This window comes from Notolabrus celidotus, chromosome 7 (assembly GCF_009762535.1).
Source record: "Notolabrus celidotus isolate fNotCel1 chromosome 7, fNotCel1.pri, whole genome shotgun sequence".
Taxonomy (NCBI): Eukaryota; Metazoa; Chordata; class Actinopteri; order Labriformes; family Labridae; genus Notolabrus; species Notolabrus celidotus.
The window spans coordinates 10,351,807-10,379,761 of record NC_048278.1 but is presented as its reverse complement, the minus strand read 5'-3'; the positions used below and the strand labels follow the sequence as shown (position 1 = coordinate 10,379,761).

Genomic DNA, 27,955 nt, shown 5'->3' with positions numbered 1-27,955 from the left:
CACCAGGTGGGCTTAATCCAATCCAACTCTAGTGTTTGTTCTGGTTCTTTTTGTCTCTAGAGAAAAACATGATAATTGGTATCACGAGGCAACCTTATGCCCTTTAGAGTAAAGTGCCTATATGCATGCTGTAAGGTTACACGGCTACTCTTATTTAAAACATCAAGCTGGCTGAGAGGCCTGAGTTGAAGTTAGCATAGCATGTTACCTCTGGGTGTGAAACCCTCTTTAAAAATACAAATGTTTTACTTTTCCTGAATGTAGAAAGAGTGTAAAGGCCATAGCTCAAAGAAAATGAAACACACTGCTTAAAGGTAGCTTTTGTTTCACCTTTCATCCACTGCATGATTTAATTCCACTTCTGAACCTGGAACTGCCAAACAGATACTGCAGCTGGCCATTGGCTTATGAGCAGGTGTGTCAAGTGGAAGGCACCATGTATGAATGAGGTAAAGGGGGGTTTGATGGATTAAATAAAAAAAAAAATGCTCTTTTAAGTGCAATTTGAGAAGTAACTCAATGCAAATGCATCTGGATAGTGACTTTGAAACCCCATTGCAAATGTATGGATCATGCAGACCAGTTAGGCATTTGAGGATAGTTAATTGATTACAAATCATTAAACCCTCACTCTTGGAGCCAGCTGCTATATAAAAGGAAGCTGGATGTTCTTGGGGTTGTTGTTGGTAAAAGTTGAAGTTGAATCACTTGTTGCAGAGTGCTGCAGTTGCACAAAGAGCATACTGAGCTGCAATGGCCTGTGGTGACATTTTGTAGAGCTCTGTCCCTAACTTTGGTCAACACTTTGATCTTGCATTCTGCCTTTTTCTGGTCTCTCTCTCTAAACTAACAATGAATACATTTGGATTGGAGCTTGGATTTTTGCCTTTTAAGCCAAATCAACAAAGGCCATCCTTACATGTGGTATGAAAAGAAAAGACAGTATGCTGCCCAAACACTAGCAGTCAAGGCAGCAGCCACAGCAGCAAGCAGAGTCTCCAGGCAAACATGGCGCCACAAGGGGAGCTCCCGAGCAGGGCTATCACTCCATGGCAGATACAACCACTTCCCATGAAGCAAGTTTTTCCAACCTGGCTAGGATATTTGAAACTTTCATGTGGTTTCAGATAGGAAGGTGAAAGGTCAACAAGATTAAGATGTCAACAGAGTCCACCACCAGCGCTTCCGGGCTCTAGACGCACCTGTGGATGAGTCTCCCCAGGACCTGTAGGTTCAACTTAAAGACCTGTTTTGCAAATGGGTAAAATTTGATGCTGTCAGCAAGGAAGACATCTGGGAAAGATGTGATCTTCTAGCATTGCCTTAGAGTCCTCTATCCGGAGGTGAAGACTTAGGTGAGAGAACACAACCCTGAGTCAGCAGCAGAGGGGACTGAGCTGGTTGACACTTGTGTCTTGGCACACAAAGGCCTGGGGATTTACTCTACGCTGGGCTGCATCATGCCAGAGGTAAGTCTGAGGGTATGGTCAAGGGTGGTGGTCCAGTAATTAGCTCTGCTAGCCATTCCATTTTAGATTCCTCTACTCTAACAGTTGGTCATACCTCTCTGTATTAATGGCTTCTGTATACGTAGGCAAGTTTATCCTCAAGAAAATAAATAACAGATTTTTTTAAAACCTCCAATTCATAGGGATGGAATGAAATATCTAATTGGATCATTAAGCCAAACTTTTCAGAAGATCTTAACTATTAAATCTATTAAAAGAACAAAAGAAGAAACATAAAATAACAAGTCTTCAGAAACCCAGAGTAAGGTCAAATTGATCAGAAGTTGCATGGACTCCAAACATGAGCTTTCACAATTCAGAGAACCATTCGAGCCCCTGATAGCATGAAAGCCTACATTAAAGCAGCTTTGAAAGTGTATTTGAGTGAGCGTAAACTTATGTGACCCCATTTAAAAGTTACTCTATGTTCTGTAAGATAGTTTTCCAGAGATGCAAGCACGCATCCAAAATAGTTTAAGACCATGTTCTGTTGTCTTTTGCAACTTCTCCTCTATTTATTTTTATAACACAGAGAAGCATTCCCTGAATTATTATTACACCATACACACGCTAAAAATGTTCTTTTTTAGCTACTGTATGATGATGAATGTGTGTGAGCTGGGGGGCAAATGGAAAAGAAAGATCAAACACAACAGTTATTATTTTGAGACTTCAGGGAAAAAATAATGACCTTGGGTAAAATGAATGGGGAAAGAAAAACAGAAAAGCTTTCTTGACTTTATTTGCATTCACATACGGAGAAGATTTCCAGCAGGTGTCTCATATTGATGTTTTGAGGATAATGAGATGTGAATGTTGAGATTTTGTTGCTTTGAATATTGCATATAAGCAACTCATCCCATTTTATACGTATTACTCTTCCATTTCAGGATGTTAGCACTGACTTTGAATGAGTCTGAGGTGAAAATGATGATAGGACTACTGCATGCAACACGCATAAACACTCTTTATATTTAATAGGAAATGGTTCTATCATAAAGTTTTACGATTAGATATGCATCACATAAGAAACCTTGTTTACATTGAATGGGTCATACAAAATAATGCAGGTGTTTCTTGGCAATAAAAGCCAACTAATCTTAGTGTGCAGACGATATTTGCTTCTGAACTGTGTGGAAAATCCACTGTCTAAGCAGGTTTACTTCAGTGGTAAATTGATAAAGAGGATTCACTGCAGTTTATAGCAAAGTAATTAAAGTGATACTGTGCCTGATGCATGGTTAAACAGCTGCGATATGACACTAGAGCAGTCCGAAGCACAGGCACCAGAGATGTGACCGAGCAGTGTTTAACAAACACGCTGCATAGAGATGCTGGGGACCATCTAAACCCTGGAGGCATTGTTAATGTGATGGCATTTACAACTCCTGGCCCAGTGTGTGGATCAGAGCGAGAAGTGCAGTGTCTGCTAAGTTTTCTCACTAAACCTCTCAGTGACACGGCGATGTGAAAAACACAACATAGCTGCAGGCATGAAAAGGTCACCGTCTAATTAGATAACTCGCAATTGATATTAACCACTTGTTATACTGATTAAAGATGGTGTGGATATAATGACATGCTGTGGAGAAAGTCCTCCCTGCAGGCAGACTTTAACACTTTCAGGTGTGTTTCTTCAACCCTGCAACGGGCTTTGCTGACTGTGTGCTCTTTTTGTAAGCAGTGCTGTGCTTCACATTCAATTCTGCATAGTTACACATTTTTACATCTGCCTGCCAAGTGCCAAGTATCTCCAACTTCTGGCCACGGGGCAGTTTCACTGGAGCAATAAGTTTGCTGAGAGAAAACCTCAGCTGAACTTTGTAGCCATTTTCATTCATTCTCATTGTGGTGGTGATATAACCTTATTTTATCCCTCTTCAAAAATCAGAGGGAAAATATCCTAGTATGTGGATGTATGAGTAGAGCAAAGTCGCCCCATAAAGTCAACTCCAGAACTCATAACGTAGTTAAGTCTGTTTCATGAAGGAAATATCTTATTCTCAAAATGATAGACTTGAGAGGCAAATCTAGTGAACTTGAGCAGTAAAAGAAGAACAATGATTGAAGGTAAATGTATATGAGACAATGCTAACATACATTTTAATCCTTATAGGGATTGGGATGATAACATAATTTCAGTTGTAGTTCATCATAATTAATCTCATCCTTAATGGCATGTATACAATTTCAAAACAGTTTATTTATTGACCCACCAGCTTTCAGATTACCAGTAAGAGTCTTTATCTATCCCAGACACAAAGTCATATTTATTTAATACATGCTACCTTTCATGTAGGGCTGGTTTTGGACAGACGTGTGTGGGTTGGGATTTCATGATTGTGGTTAATCAAATAAAAGTCTAGTCTCCCAAGTGGTTCAACAGTTTAGTTCAATCTTCTGTTCTTTGCTAGGGGTTTGTATAACATGCAAGAACAACTATCTAACCCCATGCTGCTGTTTGTTGTGCTTTGACTCAGTCATGCAACATGCTGCATTTCATTTCTGGTGCAAAACGTGCTCAAATTCGCCGGAGATTAAAATCTATAATGCCATAGGTACAGTATGTTTCACTCCTCTGCCTCAAACAGAAGCTCACTCCTCATCTCGATTTAAGCATGCCCTCCAGTAACAATAAAGGAATATTGGAAACAGAGGAATATGTAATGTGAGCACTATAAATGAGCGACAAAGAAAAATGTTGCACTCGGATTTCTTTTTATCTACTTCACTATCTTCCTCCCTTCGTCTGGACCACCATCGTTATGACACTGTGCAACACATACTTCTTAACACAGCCACTTTAAATTATTCACTACCTTTGCAATTTTCATGAGCTAGGTGATTACATAGTGAAATGGTACTGCAGGCAAAACAAAAAGTATTTCTTCACAGCATTAGCAGCTCTGTGGCAAAGGCATAGGAGGTCTTCCTAACATGCTAAAAGGAAAAAAAAAAAGGTTTCTGATATTTATTTCAATTCAAGGGATCTAAAAACGTCTTCACAACAATCCTTCAGTTGCATCTTTTATTGAGGGTCTTGACCTCTGGCTGGACACATACAGCTGGACATATTTTTGTGTTGGGGCAGTGTGGGAGGAATGCATGAATAATGGAACCTCCTACTTGAAGTCATTTTTAAACAGTGCACAGAGGGTCCTCAGTTTGATGGTTCGGTCAGTGACTTCAGCTGTGCCAGCGAAGCGTTTCCTTTTGTGGATCAACGACTCCGTTGTTTTAGATTAGGAGTGACGAAATATGCTGCAGCAAAATGTGAAAAATACACACCCGCTTTGTTCCAACTTATTGATGCAGGTAAAGCTGTAACTTTGTATTTTCTGAGGATGTTTAAACTGGTCAAAGTTAGGCAGGTTAGCACCTTATTGGCTAATGTTATGTTAGCATAGTAGTTATTTTATGTAGAATGCTGAAAAAGCTGATTGGAACTTTATCTCCGCAATTTTTCTTTAACATTTTCATCATTATATGTTTTAGAGAAAACTACCCCTCTGGCAACCTCCAGTGTCTTAAGATGAAGCCAATGAACACGTGCAAAAATAAAAAAGCTGTTCCGTGTTTTCATGCTGGCTGCAAGATGCAAGGAAACTCTGTTAACATACATATTAAAAATGGCAATTTTTACTGCAAAATTAAACATGTGAACCAAAATGTTGTCTTATCCCAATACACCGTACAGAGCTTATTAATTTTAAAGTTTTTATAATATTTTTTTTATCGTTCAAACATGTGAACAGTTGAGAAACAAAAAAGGAAATACCTGAATATTTAAATTTGCAAATCTTTTCTTTCTTTTCTTGTTCAAACTTCATTTCTCCACTTCATGTGTAAACTCTGACATTAAGTTTGTTGTACCGTTTTTGAATAACCTTCTTGCATGACTCATGGCTTTCTTTTTTATGATGGCCATTTCCAGATGTCTTCCACACCCACACACTATTTTTTTGTGTGTCTGGTGTTAAGTGCTTTTATTCATACATTAGGATGAAAAACACATATGAAAACATAATAATCATAATAATCAGCACATTTCTCATTTCAGATGCCTCACTTACTGAAGAAGGTTTTACTTTTTTTTAACAGTTAAGTGTTCTGGTAAATGTGTGCCTTCTAGCACCTCTGAAACATTTGTACCATACCGTAGCCCAAAGTAAATGATTCAAATGAGTTATATATGTGATGTGCCTTGACCTTGTTGAAGTGACGGAATGAAGTGCCCTGCATTTGAACTTAAAATCCCAGGGTCAGCCATTAAAGCCTTGCTTTGCTCTCAGCAGCCAAGCATCCTTAAAATGAACTTGAGTCTACAAATGACAAATTACATCAAAGCCAACTCTGGGTGCCATTTTATTGTGGCCTTAATTTGGGAACTGAAGATGGAGCTTCATGTCCCGTCCCACACCTGCAATTACATTTGGCACTTTACGAATGACAACCAAAGACTTCTCCTAACCTGTTGGCTAAGAAAACATGTGGGCTAGGCCAGAAGTTGACTTTTTCTGATGAGTGAAAAGTCTGGAAAATTATATGGAAAATGTTCTCCCTACTCTAATGTGAAAATGTATCAGTAATTCTGTTGCTCAACCTTACCATTATCACAGCAATGACGTAGTATTTGATTTGCTAAGTGAGAAACATAGGTTAAGATGTGCTGGTTGAACTGGTTTGGATAAAGCCTGGCTTAATGGCTTTCTGTCACCTATCCGTGTGCAGAGCCAGGCTGACTGTTTTATTGTTTGTAACCTCTCCAGAACCATATAATATATCTTTATATTATACATGTCCTCAACTCAGTCTGGTGTCGCTTCCACCATGTAGGATAAGGGAGCAATTGGTGAAGATACACTGCTATGACTGGTGGGACAATGGGTGCTTTCTTCCATCTTAACTTACAATTATTTTATTCATTTCATTACCAGGAGACAAAACTTGGTTTCTTCATTGCTCCAGAAGTAAAACATCTTGTTGCTGCTACAATGTTCGTTTTGCTCCAGGGTAAGATGTATACATGCCACTGTATCCCATTTTCTTTTATAGTTCTGCAGGTATCGAGTTTCCTACAAGCTAGAGGAAGGACTTATCCTAGATTCTGAGACTGGAAAATTATATTTGCATACACAAACACAAAAAAGTTAAACAACTGGGATGCCAAATTCAAGGTATACACAGTGGTAATGGTGCCTTCAGGGCCATGGGAATCTAGAATCCAGTGGCTGTTATCTGCCAACTGATGATCAAGGCCTTTTTAACACACTAAATCGTAAACGCACTCAAGTGCAATTTTCTAGTGTTCTTTACCTCTCAAAGAGCTTTTACTCGACGCGTCACTTTCATCCATTCACATGTACAGTATGTACTCACCAGTGGCAGAGGATGCTTTGAAAGTGCCCATCAGCATTCAGTGATCCATCCATGCATTCATATAACAATGGCTAGATCACAGGAATAGTCAGTGGTTTGGTGTCATATGCATGGCATTTCATCATGCTCTGCAGGAGTTAGGATCAAACCGCCAACCTTACCATTGAGAGACGCCACCAAGGTGAAACCATATGTGCTGTAAATTATATGAAAACTTGAGTGTCCTATCAAAATTGTACCTACAACTTTTAAACACCCAGCAGTGGTAGCCAGTTTGAATGCATGGTCTTGTGAGTCGACATCCCCAAAAGTGTGCCTGTGATGTAGCAGTGGTTGGAATTTCAAAGAATTAAAGACTGTCAGTCATGCTCTGTTGGGCTTAGGAGGTCTTTAAGGCTTGCGGTTGAGGCTATCTGTCTCTGTCCACAGCCTCAACGAGAGAAAGATAGATGCATTCAATAAACGTGGTCTTGAGAAATCTGCAGGAAATGATTAAGAGTGATTAATGGGGACAGGACTTTTGCAGGACAGGATTTCATGTGACATCCATTATATCAATGACAAAAAAAAGAAAACGCCCACCACGTTACTGCAAATATCTTTAAGGGGGTGATGATACTTTCCTTTGAAGCCATGATCTATTAAAACCTTGACTGACAATAGAGAAAGAAAGACCTTTCTGATTAATGTTTAATTGTGAGCAAGAAAGTCTTTGCCAATTAGGTAACCATTTGTCACATTTTTAAAAGAAGGAAAACTCTGAAAATATTGTATCACACCCCAGACAATAAGTGAGCAAACTAGTTCAGCTTCTGCTTGATAAAAAATGCATGCGACTGTGGAAATGGACTGCCATTTTTTTTTTACCTCTGCCAGCATTTTACACATTCTCAGGTGCTAAAAAAGCAGGGGCTAGCTCTAAATGCAGCAGGGAAACCAGCAGAGTCCTCTCTGTTGTTCAAAAGCAGTCTTTGTTACTGAGGATGGATGCCTTTAGGGGCCGTGTTTGTCACATAGTCAGAGTGTTGCCTTACAGGAGATTAGACTCACTCTGAAGAGATGTAGAGGGACCAAGCCAAGCTGTCAAACCTCCAGAGAAAGTACAGAACCTGTGCAGCAGAGAAAATATGTCAAAGCAAGTGCTCTGCTTATGAAGATACAAGTTTTCTTTTAATGTACTTTCCTGCTGACATGTGAGAGGATAAAAGATAATACGCTCAAACACTGTTAAGAGTTAAAAGTAAGAACATTTATGGAGTGTCATGACATAAAGTCTGTGATAAGGTTAAGAATATCTCACATTCCTGAGGATTCTTAAAAACATTAAACCATTACAAACTGTTACTTGTTGCAGGCTGGTTAAAATGCTACTAAAAGGTGTTTGCTTTCCTGTTGTTAGATGGATTTTTTATTAATTTAAACTGCAGTAGAGTTGATCAGTGATCTGCAATGTGGTTTTAATCTGTTACTCTGAGATCAGTTGTTTATGTTTTTTCCCTGGGGAAATTGAGTTATTCTCCTCACTTCAACCAATAGAGCTCATGATTAGTTCTCTGTTTTTTAGAGTAAGTTGTTGATTTGAAATAGAGTTACATGGCTGTAATAATTAGCCAACATGTCAAGAGTGCTGAGATCATTCAGTTACACCTTTGAGAAAGTTAAAATAGCATTTAGCAGGGAATAAAGGGCACAGGGGGTAACCTGAACTGGGTTGGATACATTTCTGTATTTTCTTTCGAGAGTTTACTGTTGATGTGCACATTTTCATGTGTTAGTATAAATAGATTGAATACTGTTGGAAAAATCCACTAAACTTTGGTTTTCCTGCTTGGCCCCTTTGTAGAGGAAACAGCTACAGAACCGAAATGGGAGCAAAGCTAGAACCTGCTGTACATGGGGCCAACAGGCATAAGAGGACAAATAATGTGCGTTCCTCTGCCTGCAGAGAACCAATCAGCTGTACAGATCTGCATGCTTTGAAGGAAACAAATATGTATCCAAATTGTAAAAAAAAAAAGTGATTGAGACCGTAACGATGAAGTGTTTACCAAAGACACAAAGGACACTTTTTATGAGCCTGAGTTTACAAAGGAAGAACAAGACTCATTGTACCGAAGGAGAGAGAGACTTCTGGAGAGCAGGAGAGATACAAGTGGCTCACATATAGCTGCAGCAGTCTGCTTCACTCAACATGCGGAGTTCCCTGCCTCACTGAGTACTGCTGTTTTACTTGCTTTCTCCAATTTTCGGAGGTTAAATCAGAAACCAGAAAAGCCGAATGGAAGTGTCTTCAAAGTGAATTTCTAGCTCTCATTAGTTGTTTATTGCATAATGATAACCTATGGCTGCAGGGTATGTTTACCTTATTAAAATACAGTGTGTTAGCTGTCAAAAGGGTAGACTGAGCTGAAATAACAAACTCATCAGACATTAGTGTCAGTCATTTTCACTTAAAACAATGTGAAGTTGAGATGCACAAATAAAAAAATTCACAATATCAGTGCACAGGGTAAAAGCAAGTTGACTCAAATATTCACAAACACATTAGCTGATCAGTGCACTGATGACAAATATGTTCTCTCAGTGCAAAGTAAAGCACTGAAAAGTTTCTGAGAGGAGAGTACACCCAAGCCAACTTCCTTATTGTTTTGGTTGTAATTTCTTGAAATTAGCTAAATTAAGTGCTAGACCTGACCACATCTGTGGTAGTTGATAGCCCAGCTTCAGTTCCATTTCTCCAGCTGCTTTCTCTAAAAGGGGGCTGATCTGAGTGGCATCCCCTGTGGGTAATACATGTACTATTGACAAGTACCTCCTACAACCCCACTTCAAAAACACTGAACCCTCTCCATAAATCTCTTTCTTATCTAAAATTGTTAAAATACATTCATCTTGTTAGCCTGAGAGTAATTGTCTTCAAAAGCATGAGGTTTCAAAAAAACATATGCCCTCCTTCAGCCTTTAGGGGAAAGGCAATGCTTTCTAGGGGCCATATTAATTCCCCAGCTAGATAGCTTGGCTTGATTGATTCAAAGTCTATTCTTAGTTGGCATTTAGCTTAGTGCTAAATGATTTTCATCTGCCTCAGCCTCCCTGGCTTCTCTGGCCACTCTGTCCTCCTCTATTACCCCCCGTTGGTGTTTTTGTCATTCTCCTTTTGTGGCTTTTTTCCCTCCATCTCACCATTCTCCCCTAACTTCATCCTCTCTGTCTTGCTCACTAATTACAACGCCTCTGCTTCTCTTCCCTCTCCTCCTTGCATCACTCCTAAATCTTTGGTGCAAAAAAAACCATGGACTGACTTGGCTGAGAACAGCTGCCTCTCCAGTTTATCAGGCATGGACATATCTTGTTACATCGCTATACAAAATACTTCTTAGCCACCCTGTCATGTCCACACAACTCTTTCACTTGTCCCTCTTAGAAGTTAGCTCTCCAATTCAGCTTCACTTGATTTATCTTTTTGTGGATGAGGTGAGTATACAAGTCAAAGCTTTATGAATTCAAGAGGGCCATAGGGTTATGGCACATCTGTAAAGTTTTTCTTTAAACCTCTTCAGGAAATGAGTTGTGCTGCCAAAAACCAATGCTAGTGTAAGATGTATTGGTAGAGGCGGTGGCAGGGCGGTGCTTGGCTTGGCTATCGAAATAAGCCAACTTGTTCCATTTTCATTTACTTTTCAGTTCTACCGCTGACCTGGTCCAGCAGCACTTCCACATCCCTGCATGATGAATTGTAATGATGCAGTCTACATCTTACAATGATCCGAGCTCAATAGCAGCTCTGTAATGCAGCATCTACTTTGGCGTTCCACACATTGGTGACGCTTTATGCTCTCTCTTGCTCTGTGGCAGGAGTGAGTCTTGTGATGTACAAGGCACAAGGCGGTTGTATGCATTTACCATACATTGAAATTCTGACACTGATTTGAGCCCCACCTCTGTATAGATTAGCCCCACCAAAGTCCAACCAAAAAAGACCCTGTCGCCACCGTGTTTTGGCTACTGTGAGAGATGATGGCACTGAATCAGCAACCATATTTAGCTTAAACTACATAAAGTTGGCTTCTTACTTGTGACTGGGAGTTGTAAGACATCATCCTCTGGAGACCATGAATGTCCTCACCATGTTTCATGCATTATTGTAAAGTAAGCCAAACAAACAAACAAAATCCCCTGGCTGCTTTAAAAAGAAAAAATATATAATTTACAAGCTAAGTCCATCACACTTATAACTACATGTGTTGAATAGTAATTGGATTAAACTGTTAAGCCTTCCTAAGGGAATGACATATTTATCCACTGCTAGTTTACAAAAATGGTTTAATGATATAGGCTACTGTGTGTGTTTATACGTGGATAAGATGAGGTATTTCATGACTTTCAATGTGAGTTTGAAAAGATTTGGGGACAGATTTGGTGATTATATCAGAACGGGAGTGCCTGACGTCTATTTTTGCGTGCTCTGGATATAACTATCGGCCTCTCTGTGTATCTTTTTAATTATTTTCAGGCCAGTGGTTCCTTTGGCTCCTGAATTTCCTGCTGTGAATTTTCACAGTTGCAATTGGTGTTTCCTTTACAGTCCATTGTGTATGCTATGTTCTAAAATAATTATTCAAAACTTGATATTTACGCCAAATACTCCCTCTTGCAAGGTGAGGACCAGTCCTGACCTGATAAGACTTGGATTCAACTAGAACTGTAAAGATGTGCTGTGGTCTCTGGCACTGAACTGTTGGCAGCAGATCCTCTAAGTCCTGGAATTTGCAAAGTGGGGCGTCAGACTCGGTTGTATGGCACATCCTTGTCTGGAGTGGAGATTTGGGACCAAGTTAACGCCTTGAACTCGTCTCGTTTCTCAAGGCCTTACATCACTCTGTGGTCCAGTTCAGAGGCTCACATGTTCACTGTAGACACTTTCAATAGTGGACAGCAGCATGGGCACCCAGACCAGACTTTAATAAGCCTTGGTTTCCCTGTTGCTAGTTCACCAATTTTCCTTCCTTTGATCACGTTTGGTAGGTGCTGATCCATGCAGAGTGCATTACTCACAAGTAGGGAGTAATGCAGTTTAGACACTCTCTGACCGAGTCGTCTAAGCATCACAGTTTGGTCCATGCTGAAGTCGCTTACATTTTTACTTACACCCATCTTTCCTTCCTCCCACACATCAACTTCAGGGAAAACCTGTTTCACCTGCTGTCTAATACATACCACCCACTGCAGAGGTTATTCACTTTGCCTGACACTGGTCATAACATTATAGCTGATAGCTGTAAGTTTTTATCCTTATATTTTGTGTTTGGATTTTTGTGTGTGTGTGAGAGAGAGAGAGAGAGTAGTTAACATTTTGTAAACACTTTGAAATAAGTATTGAAAAAGTTAAGCCTTCCTGACACACTAATAACAATGAAAGCAGCAGGTCAGCAGATTACTTTCATTATTTTAATGATTCATGCAACAGACTGACAGCTCTCTCACAACATGCCAAATAAGTAAGCTTGGCCAGACTCCCCAGGTTAGAAACATGATGACCTAAGCACTCCTCTCATTTTTTCAAAGCTATCATCTCTTTCAGGATTTACATCTGCTATGAAAGTCAGATGACTCAGTATGAGGAGCACAAAGTGATGGTTGATTTGATTTTGTCTCTAACAATACTGTGAGTAACATTTCTAAGTAACACTTTACTGTAACTCCAATACTATTTGCAGTAACTAGTAGTCTACTTTGTTAGTTTTCAGGTTCAATAAAGCTGTTCAAATCAAATAACTTTAAAAAGGACTTTTTACTTTGACTACACAACCACACACGATTTATCATTCGACTTAGCAGGCAAGGTTAGTTCAACATTGGCACAATAGCATCCTGGGAGAAAGAATATCGCACACAGAAAACACACAGTGACTGAAGGTCATTTAAACGTAAGCTTTCTGTATTCTGAAAAACCAACATCATTTTTCCCTTTTGGAGGTAAGGACAATAATATAGTGGTGAGATGTAGTCTATGTGCAGAAAGAATATTTGTTCACCGTATGTTCCAATGTCCTTCATTTGTGCTTAACACCCCCCTCAAATGCCATTCATCCCATTTTGTTTTTTCGATTGATTATATTAACTTGTGACATCATACTCAGGATGGGAAGGTCAAATTTTTGACAGTAACCAGTAATCATAACTTACGGTTTTTCAGTATCTTGCCCAACACTGGTCAGTAGCAGATCTTTAGGGCAGCATCAACTGAGGTATCACCATTTCTTTATCTTTGGACACTCCAGCCAATGGGGAAGGGATTTAAAGATGCCGTGGGTCCAGCAGGGTTGCATTTCTGAATAAAAAACAAAAAACCACTAACAGCAAAAGGTTGATCTATTGGTTTTGGCCAATTGAAAGTACTGCATATCACATAGGAGAAGATTAAGGAAGGCCTTGGAGTTACTAAAAAGGATGCTTCAACCATTCTAAGCTACCCACAGTGTGCATTACTAGAGATCTATTGGTTTAAAAACTGCAGCACAGCATTTGATGGTCCCTCTTTATTTTCAGACTTGCAGTTCTAGAACACTTCAAGAAAACATACTTTAAAAAGAGCAGCCGGTGCTTAAATTAAGTAGGGTGCAGACCTTGAAGAATACAGTGTTATCTATACTGATAGCTAACTGAGCACCTCCTGTAACCGTACAATAGTTTGTTGATAAAAAGCTTCAACTGTGCAGAAATCAAAGGGTCATGGCATTTATTATAAGTAAAGAGGATATGATCTTTGATTGACTGTTAAAGAAGAGATGGTCTGAGGCACTGCTTTAGCCCAGTGGTTAAATCGTGCGCCAAATGTACAGTGGCTATAGTCATCGAAATGGGTGGCCAAGGTTCAATTTCCAACCTGCCTCACTGTACTGTATGTCATTCTTCACTTTCTCTCCTATAGTTCCCTTCTCCCCTGTTCTATTCCCTCAATGAAGACATTACAAATCCCAGAATAATGTAACAGAAAAAATGGTTGTGAAATAATTTAGAACCAAAGTACATCCCAACATTAAGCAGAAACCTAAACTGGAAAATATGTTAGCTTCTCTCATGATGAAGGGCAAGGGTATGCATTGATGCATATTAACATCTTGCTAATCCCCATGTGGGACAGAGCTGCAGGGGGCAATGCAGACAAGCATGATGCAGTATGGCTTGCTATGCACACCATAGCTCAACCACAGGGTTCCCACGCGTCCTGGAAAACCTGGAAACCTGGAAAACAGTTGACCAGTCTTCCAGTACTGGAAAACACCTGGAAAATGGGAGAAAAAGTCAAATGTCCTGGAAAATCACATATAGTCCTGGAAAATTATTACAACATGGCTGCGTTTGACCTGACTGTTACGGCTTGAGCAAAGGACCAGGACCCAAATGCAGAGTACAGAGAAAAAAATATTTATGAAGCAAAAAACCAAGGTTCAACTAAAGCGCCTTGCGGGTAAAAACAACTGAGAAAAAGTACAAAACTAGGAGTAACACAAAATCACCCAAAAAGGAGGAAAAGGTTCTATCAAAAAACTCACAAACAAAAAACTAGGAATCAATCCTCTTGAAAACACTCGAGATAAGTTCACAGAAAACGTGGCTTGAATCTCCTCAGGAGCAAGGCTACAATGGGACATGGAGCATGCGGCTAGAGGAATAATCTGGCACTGGAGGAGTGTTTGGTGGCAGCTTAAGAAGCCAGTGCTGATGAGAAAATCAGGGACAGGTGTGCCTGATGAGCCTCACTCCTGAGGAGACCGGCCCCGCCCCTACCCATGCAACCTGCAGGCAGAGAGAGAGAGGGTTAGGGCAAATAACAAAAATCAGGACCATAACACTGACCCTATTAAAAAAACACATCCCCATTCATTGAAAGTTGAGTGCACGCTGTGCTGGAAAAGACAGCGACACTGCGCAACTTTTTTCACATCTTTTCTCCTTCACTTCATAATCATGCACTCACAGAAAACGGGGGTATATTGTTTATGTTTTATGGTACACTTGGCTCAATTACCGTACTCTAGCTCAGTTGTTCTCAAAGTGGGGTCCTGGGACCCCTGGGGGTCTGCGAACCATAGCGTGGGGGTCCGTGAAATAATTTGAGTACATTACTAGTAAATCATAAAATTGTGCTGTCATTACAAAACAGCATATACACCATTGTTATGATACCATTTGGTGGCTCGAAGGGATATGTGAGTCTTGCTGCTGTTAATTTTCTGAAAGCGTTGAAATTCAATTACTTGAAAAGTATAAATGCTGTCATGTTGAGTCCACAAGGAATGAAATGACCCTCTGTTTTAAAGTATACAAGTGGTATTTACTTCATTCAAATTGAAGTGTTATCTGTTTATCACTATGGTACAGGTCTGAAGTATTTACATTGATACGCTTTACAATACAAATAGTTCCAAGGGCAACTAGGAGTGCAAATGGTAGTAAGCATGTGCTTTAGTGATGGGAAGTTGGGCTCTTTTCAGAGAGCCGGCTCTTTTGAATTGGCCCCAAAAGAAGAGCCGGCTCTTTCAACTCCCGAACGGCTCCTAATTTAGGCTTTTATGTAGCCATATATTTTACCTTAATTTTGCAAAAACTAATGGTTTGTGTGTTGAACCCTTTTACGTACGGTGATTTTATGAGAAGCCTTATAATTGCCCAATTGTGTGCATTTCTTCTGTTACAAAATCATTCTCACCCTGATCCTAGGGTTATGATTAGGGTTAGGGTTGTGATTAGGGTTAGGGTTGTGATTAGGGTTGGGGTTAGGGTTAGGGATAGGGTTAGGTTTAGGGTTACGATTAGGATTAGGGTTATGGTTAGGGTTGTGATTAGGGTTAGGGTTAGGGTTAGGGTTAGGTTTAGAACCAGAACTAAACTTAAGCCTACAGAACCAGAACCAAACTCATGCAAACAGAACCAGAATCAAACTCAACCAGAACCGAACCAGAACAGAACCAAACCAGAACCAAACCAGAACCAAACCAGTACCGAACCAGAACCGAACCAGAACCGAACCAGAACTGAACCAGAACCGAACCAGAACCGAACCGGAACCGAACCAGGACCGAACCGAACCAGAACCGTACCAGCACCAAACCAGACTTGAACCAGAACCGAACCAGAACAACACCAGAACCTAACCAGACCCGAACCAGAACCGAACCAGAACCGTACCAGAACTGAACCAGAACCGAACTCGAACCGAACCAGAACCATACCAGAACACAACCAGAACCGAACCAGAACCGTACCAGAACCGTACCAGAACCGAACCAGAACCGAACCAGGCGTGAACCAAACCAGAACCATACCAGAACAGAATCAGAACCGAACCAGAACCGAACTCAAGCAAACTGAACCAGAACCAACTCAGGTAAACAGAAACAGAACCAACTCAAGTAAACAGAACCAGAACCAAACTCAAGCAAACAGAAACAGAACCAAACTCAAGCAAACATTATTAATGTCCTCAGGTTGGAATTGAGACAAATCTGATGCCTCAGCTTGGATGGGCTGATCCGACTTCTCCTCTCAGTGAGTATTTGCCCGGTCTTTAAGAAGACTCTCTCTGAAGGAACAGATGAAGCCAGGATACACAACCTCCCCTCCATCACCTGTATCCTATATCCTCACATATGATTGGCTGCATGGCCGCCATGCTGACCAATCAAAACAAAGTTCTGCTGTGAGCAGAGCTGGGGCTGAGCACTGTGAGAGCTAAGCAGTGAAAGGAAAAAACTGGGAGCCGGCTCTCTCTCGATGCAAGCCGGCTCTTCTGATTCACTATAAAGCATCGGCTTTCAGAGCCGCAGCTTTTGATCATGACACATCACTAATGTGCTTAATCTGTGTTACAATTATGAGGGGGCCTTGGACAATTTTCTCACCTGTAAGGGGTCCCTGGCTCCAAAAAGTTTGAGAACCCTTGCTCTAGCTAGTAGGAGTGCAAACTCCCGATAATGAAAACAAACGGAACAAAAAGAGCGACACAGCTGCACAGAAACTCCACGTTGTAGACATCGCTGATCATAATAGACATCACCATGCAGGAAGACAGTTTACATTTTTTTAAATCTCTGAGAGATCTTCAAATACAGAGTGCGTCTTTACACCGGTGTGATTTTTTCAGAGTTTACGGTAACTCAAATAAAAAAATGTGACATTTGCTTTGTTTTATATCGACCACTTAGCAGGATGAATATCATGATTAAGCAGGTATATTTTGAGTCTGAGTTGAGTTGAGAAACATTTGTGGCCATTTTTGTCATTCAGTTCTATTTAGGTCATTCATGCACTGATCCTCTGATCATTATCATTATTTAATTATTTCAGTAAGGCAGCTTCCTGATTCCTTTGCTGGCTCTTTTGTTTTTTTCTTAATATTTTATATTTTTTGAGAAAAGAGAAAGCTGAGATGAGAGTTGCCCATCATTGTTACTTGGTTGCACTAATAAAGTGAAGTGCTGTACATCTGTGGTTGCATTATTCTATTATCAATTTGCCATCATTTTTAAGTATGTAAGAGATGATTTCATTGATAGCCATAGACTACTTTCAATGTAGACTTCCACTGAGAGGAACATATTAGACTATTCAGGAACTAAATTAGGAACTAAATTTAGACTGTCATACCAGCTTGATCATCACTGAAAATGTCCTGGAAATGTCCTGGAAAATGATCTCTGGAAAAGAGTGGGAACCCTGCAACCATGATATCCCAAGCAAGTTGAAATGGGCCTTAGTAGAGTCTTGTTATGATCATAGAGGACACGTGACAATGACTTGCTGGAGGTTGCATGGCCTGGACGTAGAAGCTTGATTAAACTGCTGTTAATACTCATAGCTGAAGGGGACTAGTTTCAGTCAGCTGTTCCCTTTTAATGCTGCATTTAAGGAGAAAAGTTGTTCCAAGGCTAAAAGAGGACTCTTGTAAACCGTAAAGTGCATTTTTAATGTTAATAAGAGTTGTTGGATTACTCACAACAAATGTCAAATATACATCACTGCAAATTATGGATGCTGTTCCACTGATCTTCTGTTTGATTTTGCCTATATATTGTCTCTGTGTTAAAAACTACATTAAATTGTGATGTGATCAGGATTAGGCAGCTAAATACCTTGATTAAATAAGTCTAGCATAGGCTTGTTTGATAAAAATGAATCCGTTGTCATCCACTTTTCCAAGGCAGGATTTTAATGGTAGAACGCTGAGCAAGTAAGTCCCAACGTCCCCCTCACCAGTTGTTTTTTTTTTTTTAGCTCTACCTGGATCCCCAAGTGTTCCTTCCTACAAGATGAGTTATAATATCTCTCCAGTGCAAGATCTGGGCCTATCTTTGGATATCCTTTTGCTTGTAACACTATAAATACGCAAATATCCCGCCAAAGATGGATCCTTATCAGATCTTCAAACTACCTGAGCTGGCTTCTTTCCAAGCAAAGGAGCAGGGGCTCACCTCCAGCTCCCTCTAGGTGTCTGAGCTCCTCTCCCTGTGTCCAAGACTGGGTCCAGAAACCATGTAAAGACAAGTGATTTCAATCACTTCTATCCACAATTACATTTCTCTATCTTTTGGTCACTACCTAAGGCTAATATCATTTTAGGGTTTGGAAGTAGTGCTGCTGGTAAATCAAAAGCTTTGCCTTTTAACTCAACTTCATTGTGGAAAGACGGAGATATTCTTGAACTTGAAAATAACAAGACAAAACAATTCCTTTTCTCAGAAGGTTGGTTGAATGCATTAATGTTAAATATACCAAAGTGCATTAGTCAATGTCTGTAAATAAAGAAGAGCAATACATTTCCATCTCCCTCAATGTATGAAAATGAAGAAAACATACCCTTACATGAGCGTTAGCTGTGCTGGTAACGTGCTCGGTGCAGTGTAGAGCTTTGTTAGTGGAGCCATGATATTGATGTCTCATTTTTTCACCTAATAAAAACACACATGGCAATTATATCCCTCAGGTTGTTAAAGTCTAAACTGCATAACAGCTTCTTCATTACGTTTGAAGCAGACTCTCACAGTCATGGGAAGTTAAACAACTCTTGTGTAAGTGTTTGTTGCCTTTCCTTTCGCCATTGTGCCCTGTTGTGCTAATCAGGAACTCACAACACTGCAGGATGCACATTTATCAACGGAGCTGTTGATCAAGGCTTTTATAGCATCACTAATTAATTAAAAGGGAAATTTGACCTTTAGAAGCTGATTAAAACTACCTTTTAATGACAGAAAACATGTCTAAGAAACATTAATTTGATGTGTAATTTGAGTTTAAAGTGTGACCCATGTCTCATCTGTTATGATCAGATTATTATTATTATTATATCATGATGGATTAAGGTGGGGTCAGACTGAGTCTTACCCTGTCTTGAAGTTGGGTCTCTGTTCATAATTTGACATAGAGTGGTCTAGACCTCCTATGTTTGTAAAAGCGTCCTGAGATAACGTTTGTTGTGATTTGGCGCTATACAAATAAAGATTGATAAAAGATTGATTGATTGTTAACATGGAGGTGGCAGGCTTTCAGACTTGTAATGCAGCCAGTCAGAATGGTGGCTTCAAATGCTTTGGCTTCAGTTTTGGGGAGCTGTCATGATGTCATTATTTTTATACACTCTACAGTACCAGCCAAAGAGGTCTGTCAGCTAACCAAGTGATAATTGTGTTGTTATATAAAGTCACTTATACGAGGAATTATTGAAAGCTGTAATTAAAAACCACTGATGTCAACCGTTTGCACTGAAATGGCTGCAACTAACTTGTCTAATATTGTCTTAAATGGCTTTATTTGTAAACAAACAGCCAAAATAAGTATACAGCATGCTTAAAAAAGGCTTAATTCCCACTTACCTAGTGTGACTATGTGGCCATTTCAATTTGGAATATTGCATGAATGCCCCAAAGGCAGAAAACCAGGAGGTTTCTCTGTTTTTCCTCTCTGCCTGTGTTGCATAAGTGCCACATAAGTGGTGACTTGAGGCAATTGGCAACATACAATATGAAAGCAGGGTCCACATTTATGCAATCCATCATCAACTCCTTGTTTCTGGTTGGAAACATGAGGGGCTTTGAAAGGTCATTTCCCACTTAGATTGAGGAGGTTGCTACTAATATGGCTCTCCCTGGTAAATGGCAGCAGGTTCCCAAATGGAACAGACTCTGCTGATATTTAGCTCAGATGAGGAGTCATTACCAGGTCGAGGTCGGACTCCAATGAGAGCACAAACACCCACCCACACCCCCGGACACACACAGCGTTGACTTAGTCGGAAAATAACAGCACACAGTATGAGTAATGTGTGTGATTTACTGTCTAATGGTCTACTGTTTGATGAGCATCTAAGAATTTAATTTCACTGAAAACAATTGGTTATAACAGGAGATGAAGCTCTTCATTTTAAGAGCTGATTGCCTGTGAGGTCCATGTTACTGAAATATGGAGAGGCATCAGTGAGACCATAAATCATGTATGAATTACATCTTTGTGTATGAAAACCACACGCATTTTACCAGAATATTTAAAACATGTGCTAAGGGTATGCAAGCGCTTCATGATAATTGCAATAACAGTAATACTTCCCACAGTGTCCATTTGTAATTTATGCAGCCTGTCAGTGCTGTTCACTTTTATATAGGTCATCTTGAGTGGCTGATTTATGAAAGCTCCAAGCGAAACTTCTTATCTGTCTGGTTTTATACCTCCATTAGGCCCTCTTTGGTGTTATTGATGGGTCTGCAGAGATACATCATTTATGTCACTGCTTCTGACACGAGTCCTCTAGATCAAAATCTGGGGCCAAGGCGTGGCAACTTCACTTCCCTCCAACAGCAATCTCTGTTTGTCTCCCTCCCTCTCTTTCTCTCTACCTCCTTACCCCCCCCCCCCACACCGCCACCGATCCCCCCCACTCTTTTTCCACTCCACTAGTTTATGAAGATGCAGGGAGATTAAGCGTCTAGGATAATAACAGTTTTAATGTCTGAAGGTAATGTGCAGCACTGATGTGGCTTGCCAACACGGAAACCGCTGGTGGACAAACTTAAAATCCCAAATGTGCTCTTTCACATTTGACACACCCTGTTCGGTTGTCCTACCACTTGAATGATCCACTTCAATTAGGTTAACTTAACTAGGGTTACTTAATATCACCCTGTCATAGTTGCATAATCCGATTATCAGCTGTCTAATTTTTGCTCTCAATTGTATTTAATTATTCAAAGGTACTGTGAGGAGCATTTGGTCCGTGTTTATTTCAGTGGCCCTGTGGACAAAGTGGTACATCTTGTCTCTTTGCTGATCTTGTCCTATACATGTGTGAGTTTTCTTTTCTGCTACAAAAAAATCTCACAGTGCTATCTTTTCTGGGGTTAAACTGTGTTTGAAGTGTGGTTGTTTGAGGTGCATGTAAATAGTAAGTGGGGATACTGGTCAGCTTGGCCCCTTTGTTGAGAAACCGTCAAAAAATTGACAGGGTAAGCTATCAACGGCTAGTCAGGTCAGCTTTACCACCTAATTCAGCTAACTGAACAAAAGGCCTTGCTGAATCACACAACTCTGAGTGTTGATGTCTTGGTGGACAGTTTTATTTAGCCTACAGTGTATGTTATAAGTTTTTCTATGTCTCTGAAAATGCAGGAAGGTGCTGTGGAAAATAATTTCCCCAAGGGGACAATGAAGGCTAAAATCTAAACTTAAACAAACTCTGACTCAAAGACAAACTTCAGTGTAAGTGTACGCTCTATTTAGACAACTGTCAGCAGTTTTAATTTGCTTTCACATTGAGCCCCATGTATTATCTGGTTCAAATGTAGGATGTTGGATTTGTTGTACATGTGATGAAAAAGTATTCTGAAACTATGCCTGTCTAACAGAGCTGGAATACATTTAAAAATAATAACAAAACACCTTTGCAGAGTGATGTGATAGAGATGATCTCTGTGTTTGTTTAAAAGTACATTTCTTTCCCTTTTATCACATGATTTGGTGAGATCAACGTACAAAAACGAGAGTAGAAAACATGTCAAGGTCTTGTTTAAGTAAACGACTCAACATTAAAGTTGTGTTGCATACCTCAACCGTGGAATCTGAAACGAAGGTAATGTGTCTTTAGAGGTATCCATGGCCCACAAGAACCCCAGGAAGAATACTATATACATCCTTCTTTGTGGTGTAGCCTTGAAGAGCAAAAGGGGAGAGAAACTATAACAGAACATGCTTTCTTTGAAAACTGAGTTATAGGATGTAATTTGGTGTACATATGTTTTCTTTTTTTTTTTTTTTTTTTTTTAAAGTTATATTTTTTTGGCCTTTTTGCCTTTTATTTTATAGGACAGGTGGAGAGAGACAGGAAATGTGGGGAGTAGAGAGTGGGGGAAGACATGCAGGAAATGGTCGACCGGCCGGGAATCGAACCGGCGACCCCTGCGACGAGGACTGTAGCCTCTATATGTGGGGCGCTTAGACCGCTAGGCCACCAGCGCCCCGTACATATGTTTTCTAACTTCAGTATAAATTTCCATGCTGAAGTACAGCTCACTTCAATCATTATTTTCAGTGTCTAAGCAGTGGCCTTTAAAATAACCTTGAACATTAATAGCAGTGGTTTCTGAGGATGATAACTCAGTCTATCTTATAGGAATTTTGCATATAGCCACGACAATGCAAGACACGATTTATTTTAGTCACAGTGACAGAAACAGTGTTTCTCTACAAAGAACAAACATCCAGGCACACTGGAAACACAGTCAGCCATTGGATGCCCACTTATGATGGATTTCTCCTCCAAAGAACATGGCCCATTCTTCTAGCTCTCAATGAACACATACAGTCTCTCTGCCAGATAATTGAATGTCTTGCCGGCAGTCCTTTGCAGGCCAGACTCCCAGAATTATGCAGACACTGGCTTCCAGAGAATACAATGACTCTACATCTCCAGAAGACGCTGCTGACATTATTCTCAAAGCAAAGGGAGCGAAGAATAAAGTCTCATGAACACATTCACTGCACTTTACACGTTATAATGAAACTCCTGGCCATGCAGAGAGCTTGTCTACACTGCAGAGTGGGCGAGGTATACAGTGAATAAGAGTTTAAAGCCTAACAATTTCCTCTTAGAGCTAAATTAGCTTGCATTTGAAAAACAAGCTGTTAAAGGAAACCACAGGGGCAACATGATAATTGTGCGTGTGCCATCTCCATCAAACTCTCTCTGGAGCCTTTTCAGGGTCTCCACCCTCTTACTCAGCTGGCGAAGGAAATATTAACTCACCGTTGCTGCAGCACACTTACTTAAACAGCAAATTGCTAATTGTCAGATTTGTTCACATGTCAGCGTATTCTAAATAGGGCTCATGAAGGGGAAAAAGCTGCTAGCACAGCCGAGAGCAGTAGCAGAGGTGGGGCTGCAGTGGCTGTGGGACCGCTGGTAGCTGCGAGCTGAGTGGGGGTGGCACATGTTGTATCGTCCTCTTCACTCTCAGCACAGCTCTGAACAATGCGAAGAAGTTGAGAGAAACACTGAGCAGTCAAAAGAAGAGAGAACACTTTTTTTTTTTTTTAGATGTATCTTTGTTTCCTCCCTTGGGGGATTAAGTCCTTGAGCATTGAACAGCACAGACTTGTTAAACTAACGCGCTTTACTGAACCAGAAGAGGCTGCAGAGAGGAGCTGTGAATCTGCCAACCCTGTCTTTGTCCAGTCACATCACAAAACACTGCTGCATTATGAGCCTTCAAGGCTGAGCTTGAATGACAAGGGGAGTTTTATGAAAGGCAGAGGTCCTTGCAAATTTGAATTTTGCAGTTCTAGTAGAGCACAAAACTTAAATCTTTTGACCCAAGTTGAGCGACAACATAACAAGCATGCTCAAAATTAAATTCTATTCTGTCATTGTCATCATGCCATTCACTTAAACATCCTGAATTTACTCCATCTAATCCTCGTAACGGCATGTATCCACTCTTCATTATTTATTTTAAGGCCTAAATCCACAATAGACTTTACTTTATTTATGGAAGGGTTTTATGTTCATGAAAGTTAGCATGGTGAGTTATTAAAATGTAGTTTCACTCCTGATTCAAAATATTGCCATTCTATTCTTAGTATGTGTAAAAGCCCCTTTTGTATTAAGCTTAAATTCTGGTGTGAGTAAACTCAGATAGTTATAATAAATAACTAAATTCACTCAGCTCATTAAGTATTGGAATGGTAATACAACAACTATCTACACCCAATGAACAGCATCTGCAAATGATTATGGGGAACCAGTGTTGGGTAATGTTGCTGTGTTAGAGTACTTTTGTGTTACCAAAAATGAAAACCCCTTAAAACCTCTGACTAGATGCACATATTGGTAAGGTTGTCCAGGCTGTGTGAAAGATGGGGTCTGGTCCACAGAGGATTTCCTGTTAACCTCCTGAGACCCAGAAGAAAAAAGTTTTGATATTATTATTTTTTTCTAGATAATAGAAGTCTAGATAAAGTATTGGGGTTGAAAGAAACATATTATAGGAAAAAAAAATGCAATAATGTGGTTTATTACATTTTTATCACATGTCCCTTGTAGCGGACATCAGGACTTGATAAGTCACAAAATGTAATCATATTATTTCATGGATTTGTGTATTTCTGTTAAGATTTCATGTCATTTCATGAGCATTAAAAACTTATATAGTGGGAACACACCAGAACATTGACATATAATTTTAAAATGCATACACAACCCTTTCACCTAAATCAAATGTTTTACTGATTTGATGTGTCAGTGTGTGCCTGTGTGTGCATGTATGGGCATGCGTGTGTGTGTGTGCATATGTGAGTGTGTGTGAGTGTTTGCATGCATGTATGTTTGGTGTGTGTGTGTTGGCATGTGTGAGTGTGTGTGTGCGTGCATGTAAAATCTTCTCAGCCTGCTTCCTGGAGTATTTAGTCCTGCTGTCCACTATAAAGGACACTGAATAAAAGTTTTGTTTTTAAAGGGTTCAAATTACTGTACATTTGTGAAATCTTACTAAATTGAGGTTAAGACTCTTATATTGAAGAATCAACTTGATTATTTGCAAGAGAAACATATTTGCAAAAAAAAAATAAAAATCCCTCACCTCCTTTGGTGCCATAAAATGTGTAAGTTGAGAGTGCAGCCATTTTGAAAAGAAAGTTCATGTGCTCTGTTGGCCACACCCCCACAAGTGAGACATCATTAGAAGGCCTAGGATTTCCTCTTCACAGGATAATGGGGTTTTTACAGACTGCATATATGGTGCTTAACTTAGATGGCTAAAATGCATTTCCTCCACAGAGGACACAAATGAATTGCTGGTTCTCAGGAGGTTCACCAGCTGTTAATGCCCTTATTTACAGTTACAAAACACTGCTCCTGCCACCTTGTAAGAGTTAGCTAGAAAAGCTAACATCACACTATATTTTGGAGCCAATTTGAAGTTTCAAAGCTCCTCTTTTTATCATTTGTACTTCTAGCTACTTGTTGAGCTAAGCCAAATATTTATATATTTCAACAGCCACTTTTTACACCATGTCTTAACAACATGAGTGAGGGTCAGCAACAAAATCAGCTGGATTACATTTTTTATTTGTCCCAACTGCCTCTGTGTGAAGTGTCGAAAAACAACACAAAGCGATGTGGCAGTTTGACTCCCAACACTCTTTTTCCGTTTTCACTCCTGTCTCTCACCAGACACGGATTAGGAGTAGTCAATACATGAAGTTTACATACAGAGTTACCAGTTTACCTCCTCATTACATTCAAACACACAAATGAAGTGGTAGATCCCTTGAGGGAGAATGCTATGACACTGAGTTCTAGTAAGAAGTAAGAATGTGTGTATTGACTTTTGAGCTCTTCACTTAGTTCGAGCAGTGGAGATAATGGTGTTTTTATAATTGCCCTATTCCTGATTAGTGTTGTGACTTAACTTGTGTTAACACTTAGGGCTGTGTTTATTTTTGTACTGTTTATGAAGAGCAAATGTAGGAAGGTGGAGAATACTCTTCCATTCCAGACATCTGTAGCTGGTTTCGTAAGCACAGTTGATAGCAGTGTGGTTTGCTTACAAGATGTTACAGAAGTATACAGTATATTTGATGAATGCTGTGTGGACAGCAAGTGTCCCTTGCTACAAGATATAACACGTTTTTGAACACTTGCATGCTGTTAGGATGCAATGTAAGCTTCTTGAAAGTCTGCCATCTCATTTGAAGTGGTGTGCAATGCATCTCCAGATACAGGATCTATCTGGTGCAGGTATATAACCTGCATTCAGTTTTCTTTCTTCTTCATTTCTTAATTTGACTCAACTTTGACATCATACATGCATTAATGCAAAACAGACAGATTTCCAGAGGCATCAAACTAAATCATTTTCACCTTTGCTCCTTTCGCAGGTTCCCTTTTTTATTTTTCATTTATAGGGTTTAGTTAATTTTGATTTGCTGCTGGAGAACAAAAGACTGTGATGAGTAATGCTGTTAGTTGTCTGTAAGTGGTGTGCTGTTTACACCCATTTCTAATAAAGGCCAAGACATAGCTTAGGGGATCCATCCCAGTGCTTTCCCCTTTAATAAGACAAGAAGGATGCCAATTATGGGTCCTCTGCTGCACACTCAACTCCCAAACGTCCCCTTTAAATTGGACGCTTGAGCTGTCGATGTGTAAGGAATGCCCACACTGTCCAGCTCTTGCATTCAAGTTTCACAGAGAAGGAGAGGAGAGAGGGGGGGGGGGGGGGGGGGGGGGGGGGGGGGGGGGGGACAGGAAACAGGTCGTGTAGGCATACAACAAGCTGCTTGTATTTGGAAGGTTACAGTGAAATGTGTGGTTGATTCATCATCAGCCGTCAGTGTCAGGGGGCCTTGAGAGGAATGTGGGATGTTGCTAGAGGAGTGGAGGTAATGGATCCTTATAAACAGGATTAGGAGGACACCGACAGAGTGGAGGAGGGGGGAGGTGGTGGGGTCATCATTCATCACAGAGGAAGTGATTTACTCATGATCAATGGGTGGATTTTTGAAGTGCTTGATAGGCTGAATGCACCGAAGTTAACATGGGGATGAAGTTAGTTGAACAAAATGAGTCTACGACGGTAAAAGCCTTCAGGAAACTGGTTTGAACTAGTGGAAATGTATATGATATCAAGGCTGAGAGAGTGTTATGTCCTCTAAAATCTGAATGAAAATATGCATTCATAACTTTTGCAAACCCTGTCAGTTTATTTTTCAGCTCAGACTTTATGGGTCTGGCTCTTCAGGTTGTATTGAAATATGGCTGGCAAATTTGACATGGGTAGAGTGCAGCCCTGAACAGCAAGTTAGAGTTGTCTGAATTTGAGGACACAGAGAGAACTTATTGTAACTTATTTGGTCGAATCAGTCATTTATTAGGGAGTTAGTGAGTCCACCCAAACACATTTTTTTTTAGAGACCCCAATAAAGCTCAGATTATAAATCAAACCCTGCTAATGCCTCTATCACAATAGCGGTCTGTGGTACTGAACTGGCTCTTGTGTTTGACCAATCAATGTACACTCACTTATGGACCAATCAAGTACACTTACAGACGACCTGAACTAAACTTCTGCAACAAAAACTAATGCTGGACGTAAACAGCTGAATTACAGCCGCTTTCCTTTTCTGTGGATTGGGTTGGGGAATTATGTAATAACTCTCTAAACTGCACCATGCCCAGCTTAAGCACAACACCAGGATAACTTACTTAAATCTAAAAAAAGGGAACTCCCGGAATTTCAACTGAATCTCATTTAGTTTAATCTAAGAGGCCGGAATTCTGGAAGATGTGTTCCTCTGCCGTCAGACGAGCCTCTTCAGCTCATAAACTTGAGTTCTTCAGTTCAGAGCTGATGAAGCCTGCAGGATAAGAAGAAAACATCTTTAGGAACTTCAGCCAAATCTGCACCTTTGCATTCCTCTGACCTGTGTGTTCAGACGCTTCCTATTATGTGCATAAGATACTCTGATATGGCAAAGTGAGAAGGTTACTGTAGTTTCCTGTGGCTTGAGTTTTGTAAGTAATT

The 27,955-nt window shown here is 40.1% G+C and overlaps 1 long non-coding RNA gene across 1 annotated transcript in view; it reads left to right on the top strand.

Moving 5' to 3' along the window:
- Nucleotides 1–754: 754 nt before the first annotated feature.
- LOC117815958 overlaps nucleotides 755–27,955 on the top strand; it is a 53,494-nt gene continuing 26,293 nt past the window's right edge. Inside the window, exon 1 of the long non-coding RNA XR_004631881.1 lies at nucleotides 755–1,469. This is a non-coding gene — a long non-coding RNA (uncharacterized LOC117815958). The remainder of the gene's footprint in view (nucleotides 1,470–27,955) is intronic.